Genomic DNA, 13,468 nt, shown 5'->3' on the forward strand with positions numbered 1-13,468 from the left:
TCAAACTTTTAAAGCGAAATTATTATCAACGGGAAATTTTCAAATAGTTTGGGCCGTTGGATCGTACTCAGTTCGAAGTTTAGCTTCTTGTACTAATGAATGCTTTCATAATAAGAAATGTATGACGTTTATCTACAATAAAAATACGAAACAATGTATTCTCCATTCCAAGACGTTCAAGTACAGTCAACCCAAGCAAGCTGAAACTGGATGGAACATGTATCTATTAATTGAAAGTAAGTAATACTATGTAACAGTTATTTAGCTTTCATTTTAAAAAGGTAATCATATTAAATTGAAAGACTCATAATTCTTTTTTCTTACGTCTTTTGTAAATAACAGCTATAGTCAATAAGAAAATAACAAAACAAACACAGTTTTTTCCCAGATGTTTCAATCGAAAAAGACTTCCAAACTTCATCTGGAATCCTTCTATATTCTGTAAAAGATGCTCAATTCATCGAATAAATTAAATTCAAATATGTTTCGGTTCTATGTTGTTTATTTAATAGATTATGTTTCTTGCCATTGAGTCGTCAGTTATATTCGACCTTTGAGTTGGGAATAGCCTGCTGGTATCTTCTGATTGACTTTTATGTTAGACAGTGAAACCTGTTTAAACTGAACTTCTTCAGGACTTACGCATTTGCTCGGTTTTAGCCGATGTTTGGGTTAATCAGGTTTACAACGCATACAATTTGATACGACGGTACTTAAGAACATGTTTGGTTATACAGGTTTTCGGTTTATGCAGGATTCGGTGCAGCCAGGTTTCACTGTATTCGCCTATACTCTTTAAAACGTTGTATTTTATTGAAACATTTTTAAAATATATCAAAACTATATATGTTTTATAAATTTGATTGTAAACAGATTTATTTTTTTGCCACATCTTTACAAGCATTTCATTAACGTTCGAGTTATAAATCTCATATAAGAATTTTCCACCTTGGTGTTTTGATCTAGAACGTTGAAAGACGGCAAATGGGGAAGTTTGTGCTTCGGACGCAATAAATTATTAAACGTGTTGTTTTCAATTTTATACATCACTTGGTCTGCTGATGGACTATCAGCCCCCGAGGTAATTATCAGCTCAGTAGTCAGTATTTCGGTACTGACATGATTTAACAAACTTTACTTAATTGTCCCTAGCGCAACACGTGAAACACAAGGGATATGGTTGTTATCTCTTTTCAATCGAAATAGTTTTCAACTTCAATAATCTGAGACCATTAATCATTAAGTTTTTAATATTTTGTAGGATTACTTGTACACAGCATGTAGTCTTATTCTTTTGAACTTGCAATACGTCAGTTTGATGTGAAAATGTTCTGAAGTTTGTTTTAGTTGTGATAAAATGATACCATGACTGATATTCATCAAGTGTAGATTATCATTATTTAACACCATTTTAATTCGATCAGTTTGACAGGATGTATGACAATATTTTAATATTGTGTTAATAACCAATTTTGATAGCACTATTTTATATTAAAAAAATTGGATATGAGAAATGATTACCAATGAAATAGCAAATTGGAAAATCTCCCCATCTAACATCACACCAGAAGTTGCATTAATTATCTATATCTTATTTGTCCTTGCTTTGGGCTTTGCTGGATATTGTTCAACATACATTTAAACACTTCAAACAATGCTTCCGCAAGTATTTCAATGTTTCATTTATAACATGTTCGAACATATGAAAAGTTCATAATGTTCATCACGAAAACTCCATAACTTGTTTCATACTAATCTGAGAAAAGTATTTTCGTACATATAAAAAAGAAGAGAGGTTTATTCCTAGAACGTATCTTGATTATTTCACTTTGCATAGATATATAAAATGTAAAATCAATTGATATTTTAAATCTTCGGCATACTGATATTGTCAAATGATAACTTCTCTAAAACCAATTTTAAGCCTTATTGAACTCTGCCGTTGTGAAGTCTGTTAAAAAAACTGCATATTGTGACTTGAAACTTGTATTTAGGAGTGTATTGCTTTATAATATTGGATGTTTTTTAAGGGTTGTCTTGCTATTTTATAGCACACAGTAGGACAAACTATTCATTTCAAAACTATAAGAGCAAAACGCTAGAATCTAGAAACGAAACAAAAAAAAAGTGGTAGTTATGCCATGATGTTCCAGCTTGATCTAAACAAAACTTAAAACAGACACCAGACTATAACGTTGTACACCCGATACACAATAATCTTCCCGAGATTGTTACAGTGTGTAATGAACATTTTATTTGTAGATGTGTTTAAAGTAAATGATATTAAAAATATTTCAATAAACAATAATTCGACCGCTTGTGATTTATATTTAGTTGGAAGCAGGTGTCCATCCGACATAGATGGTTTTATGCACTATCGCCATCTTGATTTGTGTTACAACTTTAACCCAGAACACTATATCGACTATACTGGACATATCCAACCGACTTGTTTCTTGTACGCTGGAGAATTACTGAGAATTGATTCCCAGGCTCGCCAAACGTACATAGAGCATATTCTAGGTTGGTTAAATGAAATATATGATATTCATTAAGTATAAAGAAATAATAAATTAATTATTATTATTCAAACAAGCTGTTCAGTAATGTGTACTTGAAATTTTACCAAATTGGTTAATCAGATACTGAATCTTTTTTTTTCCTTTAAAACATTATCAAAATCAAAGATGGACGAAAGATACCAGAGGGACAGTCAAACTCATAAATAAAAAATAAACTGACAACGCTATGGTTAAAAATGAAAAGGACAAACAGACAAACAATAGTACACATTACACAACATAGAAAACTAAAGAATGAACAACATAATACCATTGTCAACTGTCATCGAGTTGTTGTTATAGAACGTCCTCTCATCATTCGTTCATTTTCGCTAGTGACAGTTACATAAACCTAAATTGCTCGTTTTGAAATTGTTGATACATCTCATCATCCATACTGCAATGTTTACACAAACACATTGATGTAATGCAACTAATTATAAAAAAAGAAGATTGCTAATGAGACAACTGTCCACAAGAGATCAAAATGACACAGACATTAACAACTATAGGATTCCGAACGGCCTTCAACAATGAGCGAAGCCCACATCGCATAGTCAGCATTGCATGTATGACAATGTAAAACAATTCAAACGAGAAAACTAACGGCCATATTAAATAAAAAATGAACGTAAGTCATTTACGGAATGTATCTTCACACTTTGCTAACTCTTTTCTTCTGCCCATGTTCTTTTGTGTCGATTTCTTGGTCTGGATCCTGTAAGTTCGTACTAGTATATCGTTTTCCTAAGGTCGCGTTTACTACACGTTTTGTGTATGAATTGTGGCAGTGGAGAAGATTGTTGACACACATCACATGCCCAATTTTTCTTCTGGCTTGAAATGTTATTAAAGTTGATATTTGATTGTCTTCGATTAACGTAAAACATTACTTAGCTAAAGTATAAAATATAAAATAAGTATATATCGTTGTATTCATGACAAAAGGAAATATTTGCCATGGTTTCTCATATTTGAAATAAGTTTTCGAGTGCTACCAAACTTCCAAACTTAAAATTTTAAGTAATGTTTTCGTCTTTTATAGTTATATAAATATGTCCTCCATCGATGTAATACACCTTGATCATGTAGACATTGTATAATTTACAGAAGGAAGAAGGACTTCACGTGTAGCTATACAAGGCAACCGTAACAACCCAGGTAAGGTATGGACTCTTGATGACGGAACTCAACTACCATACACCAACTGGCGTTCTGGAACCGCAACGTTGGGGCCCTATTTACAGATATATTCCAATGATTATTGGACTGCTCAAGATGATGTTGAACAGACTAAAAATAACATTTTCCTCTGTGAAAGAATACCATAGAATGTTTGGCTTGAAATAGTTTCATAATGCAAAAAACTAAAGCATGTAAATCATGTTTAAAGAAAGTAACTCGCATCCCGTTCTGAATAATTCGTTCAAATATATACAATTGTAATAACCTAATAATGCATAACATATAAGCTTGTTAGTATTTGAATGTAATGGACTCGATAAAGATAAAAATGTTCAAAACTGTCTTTATTCTCTTAAGATATTGTCTAGATGAAATTCTATCCTCATTTTTAAGCTTGCTTATGTTTGTTGAAGGCATAGCACTAAAGTATTGTAACAAAATCTGGAAAATTGAAGGCTACCCATAATCAATCCAATAAAATATCTTTAATGCTATTGTACAGCCAGACGATAATAGATTATCCTCATACGCAGAATTAAAAAATAAAGTATAATATCAAATACTTTAATGGGATTATAACAGCAATTCCAAATAGATGGAAAAGTATTAAAGAAGATTGATAATAGATAAGTTGGTATATAAAATTAGAAAACGAATTAAAATCTTGTAAATTTTTCTATAACTTATCTTTTTTAGAAGGACAAGGTAAATACAGTACAAGAAAAGTGTTGAAATAACTGGGTTTTTTTCTAAGCTTTTAGATTTCTGTAGAAATAACACTTTATACTTTGTTTAGATATTTTTCAGGAATTTCAAAACAACTTTTCCTTAATAATTGTGCATGAATAATCTGTAACATTTGAAATAACAATAAAACAGATCAGCTATACCAGCAATATTTTACAGAAAAAAATCTGATTATTTTGTGAAAACAATATAAAGTTAATGATTTCATTTGTGTTTTGTTTTTTGTTTGTTAGTTGTTTTTTTATGTTTTTTTTTTGGGGGGGGGGGACTAATAGACTAATTTAATTGATGGACATTACTCTCACTTCCTATATAAAGTTAAACTATTGCAGTCTCACTGCCAGGATCATTTTATATATATATCATATATTGTCTAATGAGTTTCAACAATGTCTAAACTAAATCTTTCCGTTGTATATTCTGCACTAAATCTACCACATCTAACTTTAAAAACTTTGTTTTATGTTTTGAGCGTATATGATGAAGATTGTTTGGAAATAAGAGCGCAAAAACATGATATCATATATTATCAATGACATATACTTTAGGTGAACGAATTTAAATTCCTTGCAGAATGAAAATATTGAGGATTCTTCGTGCGATATTCATGATGCTTATGGCAGTTTTAAGAGGAACAGTCAGTGTACGGCCACGACTCGGTCCACCAATGGAAGGGCTTGAATTGAACAGACTACGGCCCTCATTAAAAGGGCTTGAATTTAACAGAGCTAAATAAATGCAACAGTTGTATACTGCTGTTCGAAATTCATAAATCGATAGAGACAAAAACAAATCCGGGTTAAAACCTAAAACTGAGGGAAACGCATCAAATATAAGAGAACTACGACACAACAGAAACACAACATTAAAATGTAACACACAGAAACGAACTATAAGATGATTATGGTCGTTATTTGGATAGAACCGTAGGATTACTGGTAATATCAAATTTAAAGAATTTGTTATTCATAACATAAAGTTTTTTTATAATAATAAACAAATTGGAAGAGGCATTACAACAATAGATTTAAACTATTCCCCAAAGTTTCATAGAAATTGTTGAAAGTATTTTTGAGCTATAGTCTGAAAACTGCAACGGTTTACCCAATCTCTTTTTATCCAAAACATTAAATCTGAAATTTTTAAAAATCAAGAGCGTGCTTACATTAATTGATATTTATTTATAAACAATTCACCAAAGTTTCTTGTGAAATGGTGACAGCAGGTTGTAGTTATTGTACCACCTGATGATGTAAGACAGACGACCAAGTCAACGGTATACCATAATTTGTTCCGTCGAATCATATTAGGTTGTTACTATCCTGTAGTACCGCAGGAATTTCTGTTAAGACCATCTCAAGTCTACCCTGAGAGGCCGGTTCTGAATTGGTACCAGTTCGAGCTTGACTGTTTTATGATACATAGTATGGACTATATATTCAGCGTGAAATTGTTACTCTTTACTCCCCTTAAACCAGGGGGTGATGCTAATAAGACAAGATGTATTTGGGCATCATAACCCTCGTTCTCTTTATTATTTAATCTTGAGGAACTTGTGCATCCATTGCTACCAATAGTGCACAGATTTGTCAGTTAATTCAATCATGTTGGCATTATGTTATCATGTCAGATAACGACATTCGAAGTGAACTGTTGCCGTTATTTCCACATTAATTGTTTCTTTGTTATGTTTTTGCCTGAAACTTGATTCTTTGATTAACCAATTAATATAAACTAAAAGAAACTGAACTGTGACTATTTTGTTCAGAAATCAGAGAAAATATTTTCCACAATTTCTGGCTATCTATTATAGATTGGATTAAAAATTATGCCATGTCCTTGCCTTTCAGTGCAAAAAAGTCAATATTATTTGTGTCTGAAGATTTGTGAACAGTTAAACCGTTGATACTATTTTGTTGTTATTCAAATACTATACTACTATGTAAGAACATACTCCCAACAAAATATGGTGGGATAGGAAATCTAAAATATAGGATTAACAGAGAAATATACTCTTCACTCCTGCACAAAAAATTATGTTATAGCACTTGTTAGAAGCAGCATTGAATTTAAAAATCAATTGTAATATTTATCTTTTAATAAACCATTAAAATTTGAACGAAATTACAAGTGTTACTTTGCTTTTTGTGTCTAATGCTGCAGTATGTAATTTTACAGGGTTTTTTTTATGTTTCATCTTGAATAAATAAAAAAAATACGCAAATAAAGTCACCTTCCGATACAACAATTTTGTCACACATAAACACGGTTTCTTGAGGGTCAAAATCCTTTGCAAACTGATTTGTACACTACGAAAATTTAGATCACAGAAATTATTTTTGTTTTTGTTTGCTTTAACACCAATTCGGTTGATAATGCTAGTTGTTAGTTTTATTTTGTTGCTTTTCAAAAGATACATCCTCGTGTCTGTCTTTGAATACTATAATCGACTTCTGGTTTTGCTATTAATCTTCCTAACATGATGTTCAGCTATAATCGAAATCACAAAAATCAATAAATAATGAAATGCATCCAACATAGTGTTTGTGAATGCTGAAATAAAAGAACCATAGAATAACTGTTTAATAATAACCAAGAGAATAACAAGAAACTCGAGAATTTGACAACAACCCAAACGCCACCCTGTGAACAAAGTGCAAATCGAGAAATTGCTCTATGATCTAGGGGACTTTCTTTTATAATTTGCAGGCGTCGGCGTTGATGTTCTTATTTTAAAATCTGATAGTATTGCTTGAAAAGGATTATAAGGTAATACAACATATATTAACGACTATAAATGATAAGCAAAATAAAGGAACACTTAATGCTTTTTTGGAGGAATGTACGCATTATTATGTTTAATCACTTGATATCATATATACAAATTAAAAACCAACTCTTCAGAGAACAATTGAAGGTCTTTCCACCTCGATAATTAGAATGAAATTTAGAAAAAGATGTTAGAAAAGGTCACTCCTTCTTGATGGAATTTGGTACCTCAACTGATATAGAAAAATAAGATTAATAGGTTTATGCAGAAGACTTAATTGTTTAATAATGAACAAAAACAAATTTAAAGCAAAGATCAAAATCTAGAACGTCAAGTTGACCTTTGACCTTGACATCAATTTCAAGGTCATAGGTCAGTGATCTCAAATCAAAAGACCTCAGGTCAATCACTTGTATGGTTGTAGAGAAATATCGATTTCAAATACAAAAGGGGAGATAACTCCTAAAAGGGTTGACCAAAACACTTCAACTTAAATGGGTTGAAGTTGCCTCTTGTTGTAAACAGTAATTTGGCAAACACATCCTATCATTAACTGTTACAGTTTCTTCTGAATAACGATAACAAGCAAAATTCTAAATTTATAACCTGACCTTGACCGTTGACTTTGACCCCAAATTCAAGGTCATTGGTCAGTGAACTCAAATAAGAAGGTCCAAGGTCAATCACTTGTATGGATACAGAGAACTACCGATTTCAAATACAAATGGGAGAAAACTCCTAAAAGGGTTGACCAAAACACTTCGGCTTAAATAGGTTGAAGTTGCCCCTTGTTGTAAACAGTAATTTGGCAAACACATCGTATCATTAACTGTTACACTTTCTTTTGAATAACGATAACAAGCAAAATTCAAAATTCATAACATGACCTTGACCTTTGACCTTGACCTCAATTTCAAGGTCATGGGTCAGTTAACTCAAATTAGAAGGTCCGAGGTCAATCACATGTATGGTTGTGGAGATATAATGATTTCAAATACATAAGGGGAGAAAACTCCTATAAGGGTTAACCAAAACACTTCGACTGAATAATTTGAAGTTGCGCCTTATTGTGAACAGTGATTTTGAAAACATATCATATCATTAACTGTTACAGTTTCTTTTGAATAACGATAACAAGCAAAATTCAAAATTAATTACATGACCTTGACCTTTGACCTTGACCTCAACTTCCTTTATATGGACCAAGGACTTCATATCAAAAGACTGTAGGCCTCTACAACTTATACGGTATGAATTAGCCCAACATATCGTTTATTTTAAATTTTCAAAAGGAAATAACTCCCATAAGATGTCTTCTGTTCACCTCAATCAAAGTAAAACTTGAATCATCCTTAAGAGTAGACGAACAATTTGGTGAAAACAGTTTGTAAAAATCTTATACGGTTTTAGAGATATAGCGATAACAAGAAAACGGGGACGCGGGGAGATAACTCCTATAAGAATAAGTATTCGGTCACACAGGGTGATTTTTGAAACCTCCATTACAGAACAACACTGTTGGCCAAACATCCATTAGATATGTTGTAAAACAAAAAAGCATCTCAGACGGCAGAAGAAAAACAAAAGGTCTTTCCACGAAAAGTAGAAAGACCTAATTACAAACAATCTGCATTTAAAAATTTTATCAATGTCAATTAAAGTTCCATATTTAATTTGATAGAAATTTAGCATAAGTGTTGTGGTTCGTTTTCGGGATAAAGAAGAGAATCTTGCATTACAGGTGATGCATGCAAAGCATGATTCGTTTTTCTTGTCAACTCATCAAATTCTCACATCACTTAAAGTTCAAGAGATTTGTCATCTACTTGATCGATATATAATATTTGTCATCTACTTGATCGATATATAATATTTGTCATCTACTTGATAGATATATGAGATTTGTCATTTACTTGATCGATATATAATATTTGTCATCTACTTGATCGATATATGAGATTTGTCATCTACTTGATAGATATATGAGATTTGTCATCTACTTGATCGATATATAATATTTGTCATCTACTTGATCGTTATATGAGATTTAATTGTCATCTATTTCTTCGTTATATGAGATGTGTCATCTACTTGAAAGATATGAGATTTGTCATCTACTTGATCGTTATATGAGATTTGTCATCTACTTGATCGATATATAATATTTGTCATCTACTTGATCGATATATGAGATTTGTCATCTACTTGATAGATATATGAGATTTGTCATCTACTTGATCGATATATAATATTTGTCATCTACTTGATCGTTATATGAGATTTAATTGTCATCTACTTCATCATTATATGAGAAAATTATTGAGAAAATTTTATTCAAGCATATGTTTAATTACATGAAAGATCACAATTTATTATGTAAATTTCAATCTGGTTTTCAGCCAGGTGATAGTACAGTAAATCAACTAGCAGAAATATATAATACTATTATTTCCCATCTTGATCAAGGAAAAGATATTCGCTTTATTTTTTGCGATATTTCCAAAGCTTTTGACAAAGTTTGGCATGACGGTTTGCTATATAAATTGAAAGTTTTTGGTATCCATAGTAATTTAATTGATTGGATTGGAGATTACCTAGGTGACAGATGCCAAAAAGTTGTTTTGGATGGGTTTTATTCATCTCAAAAAGGTACCAGTGCTGGGGTACCCCAAGGCTCGGTACTGGGTCCATTCCTTTTTTTAACTTATATTAATGATATTGTGGAAAATATGAGTAATCATATTAGATTATTTGCAGATGACACCTCTTTATATGCCATTATTGAGGATGACTATGATACTGTTTCTATGTCTTTGACTGATGATCTTGGGAGAATTAAAACATGGGCTGAAAACTGGGCTGTAACCTTTAATCCCTCTAAAACAGAAACCCTTTTATTTTCTAGAAAAGATATCAATCCTCCCCCTTTATACTTTGGCATTGGAGGGGACCAAATAAAAGAAGTTAAAAGTCACTGTCACCTAGGTCTCAACTTTGAGAGTAAGGCTAATTGGAAATTACATATAAATGCAATTTATAAAAAAGCATGTTCTAGATTACATTTATTAAGACAAGTAAAATATAGTTTGGATCGAAATGTACTTATTACAATTTATACAGCATTTATTCGCCCTATTCTAGAATATGCAAACATTGTATGGGATAATTGTACTTTACAAGAAGCTAACTTATTAGAAAGTGTTCAAATTGAAGCAGCTCGTATTATTACTGGTCTCCGACGTACAACTTCTCTTAAAAAATTATACACTGACATAGGTCTTGAAAAATTATCAGACAGAAGGAAGAAGCATAAACTTACTTCATTTTATAAAATAAAAAATGGATTTTCCCCAAGTGATATGATAGACTTATTAGAACCTTGTTTTCTCACACCGAATGATTATAATCTTAGGAGAGACTCTCAGAATTATACCATACCAAGGTGCAGAACAGTTTCATATTATAAAAGTTTCATACCTTCTGTTGTTAAACTCTGGAATGAATTAGACACTAATGCTAAAAATGCTTTGTCGATTAACCAGTTTAAATCTGTACTTGATAAAATATATAAACCAGAGATTCCTCCTAAATATTTTTGTTCAGGTATAAGAAAATTTAATATTATTCATTGTCAATTACGAAACGATGCAAGTAATTTAAATTCTCACTTGTTTCATGATTTTTTGACAGAAGAACCTTCCTGTTCTAAATGTTTATATAAATGTGAAGACAACCAACATTATTTTTTTGATTGTCCATCATACACTATTAATAGGATCACACTCCTTGATAAACTGTCTGCTTATGGAGTTGATATTGATTTAAACTTGATACTATTTGGTGATCAATCTTTGAGTTTTGAAGACAATGTGCAGATAGTTAAGGCCGTTCATGAACATATAAAAAATTCAGAGAGATTTGTATAATGAAATGTATTTTATAGTCCAAAACCAAATTAACTTTTACTTTGTATGTCTGTATTTTGTATTATATTAAGCTCTTAGACCTGAATCAGCAGAAAAATAATTAATATTGAAACAAAAGTTATAATGAAATGACAGTACATTGAAATTAATATTATTAAAGTTAAAAAGCTACTAAATGCACCTTTATTTCTATATCATTCATATATTCAATTTGTATATCTTTAATTTCTTAAATTTTTTTTTTTTTTTCTTTTATTATTAATATTCTAAATTCTTTTTATATTATTATAATTCTTTAATGTATCAATATGGTTACTACTCGCTGTCGTTTTTCTTCAGGTGCAACAATTTAGTAAAAATAAGTACGTGATATCAAACATGTTGTTTTAAAAATGAGTTATTAAATTTATTATTTTAGATAGCTGACTGGAGACCATTTAGTTTAATATGAGACCTCTAAATCAATGTTGGAGTTTATAAAACTTAATCTTTTTTTTTCATAGTATATTTTTTATTAATTTTTCTGAGTTTACATTTGAAGCATTTTGAAAATAGTCATACTTTTGATCTGAGCTAACTATTTGAAACATCATTCCAGTCAGCTAAGAGGTATTTTTGAAAAATTAATTCTGTTTTGTCTTTATGTTTGTGCATGTGTTGCTTTGTTTGAATGTAATATATTGTACCTTGTTTTGTGGAGAGGGCTTACATAGGCTATGCCTGTTGCCCAATCCAATTCAATTTATTTGAATAAAATATTGTTTAAACTAAAATTATATGAGATTTGTCATCTACTTGATAGATATATGAGATTTGTCATCTACTTGATCGATATATGTGATTTGTCATCTACTTGATCGTTATATGAGATTTAATTGTCATCTATTTCATCGTTATATGAGATTTGTCATCTACTTGATAGATATATTAGATTTGTCATCTACTTGATCGTTATATGAGATTTGTCATCTACTTGATAGATATATTAGATTTGTCATCTACTTGATCGTTATATGAGATTTGTCATCTACTTGATAGATATATGAGATTTGTCATCTACTTGATCGATATATAATATTTGTCATCTACTTGATCGTTATATGAGATTTAATTGTCATCTACTTCATCGTTATATGAGATTTGTCAACTACTTGATAGATATATGAGAGTTGTCATCTATTTCATCGTTATATGAGATTTGTCATCTACTTGATAGATATATGAGATTTGTCATCTACTTGGTCGATATATAATATTTGTCATCTACTTGATCGATATATGAGATTTGTCATTTACTTGATCGATATATCAGATTTGTCATCTACTTGATAAATATATGAGATTTGTCATCTACTTGATCGATATATGAGATTTGTCATCTACTTGAACGTTATATGAGATTTGTCATCTACTTGATCGTTATATGAGATTTGTCATCTACTTGATCGATATATGAGATTTGTCATCTACTTGATCGTTATATGAGATTTGTCATCTACTTGATCGTTATATAAGATTTGTCATCTACTTGATCGATATATGAGATTTGTTATCTACTTGATCGTTATATAAGATTTGTCATCTACTTGATCGATATATGAGATTTGTTATCTACTTGATCGATATATGAGATTTGTCATCTACTTGATCGTTATATGAGATTTGTTATCTACTTGATCGATATATGAGATTTGTCATCTACTTGATCGTTATATGAGATTTGTTATCTACTTGATCGATATATGAGATTTGTCATCTACTTGATCGATATATGAGATTTGTTATCTACTTGATCGTTATATAAGATTTGTCATCTACTTGATCGATATATGAGATTTGTCATCTACTTGATCGATATATGTGATTTGTCATCTACTTGATAGATATATGAGATTTGTCATCTACTTGATCGATATATGAGATTTGTCATCTACTTGATAGATATATGAGATTTGTCATCTACTTGATCGATATATGTGATTTGTCATCTACTTGATCGATATATGAGATTTGTCATCTACTTGATCGATATATGAGATTTGTCATCTACTTGATCGATATATGAGATTTGTCATCTACTTGATCGATATATGAGATTTGTCATCTACTTAATCGATATATGAGATTTATCATCTACTTGATCGATATATGAGATTTGTCATCTACTTGATCGATATATGAGATTTATCATCTACTTGATCGATATATGAGATTTGTCATCTACCTGATCGATATATGAGATTTGAACATCGGTAAACTACTGTTGATTTAATTTGTAA

Source organism: Mytilus trossulus, chromosome 6, assembly GCF_036588685.1.
Source record: "Mytilus trossulus isolate FHL-02 chromosome 6, PNRI_Mtr1.1.1.hap1, whole genome shotgun sequence".
Taxonomy (NCBI): Eukaryota; Metazoa; Mollusca; class Bivalvia; order Mytilida; family Mytilidae; genus Mytilus; species Mytilus trossulus.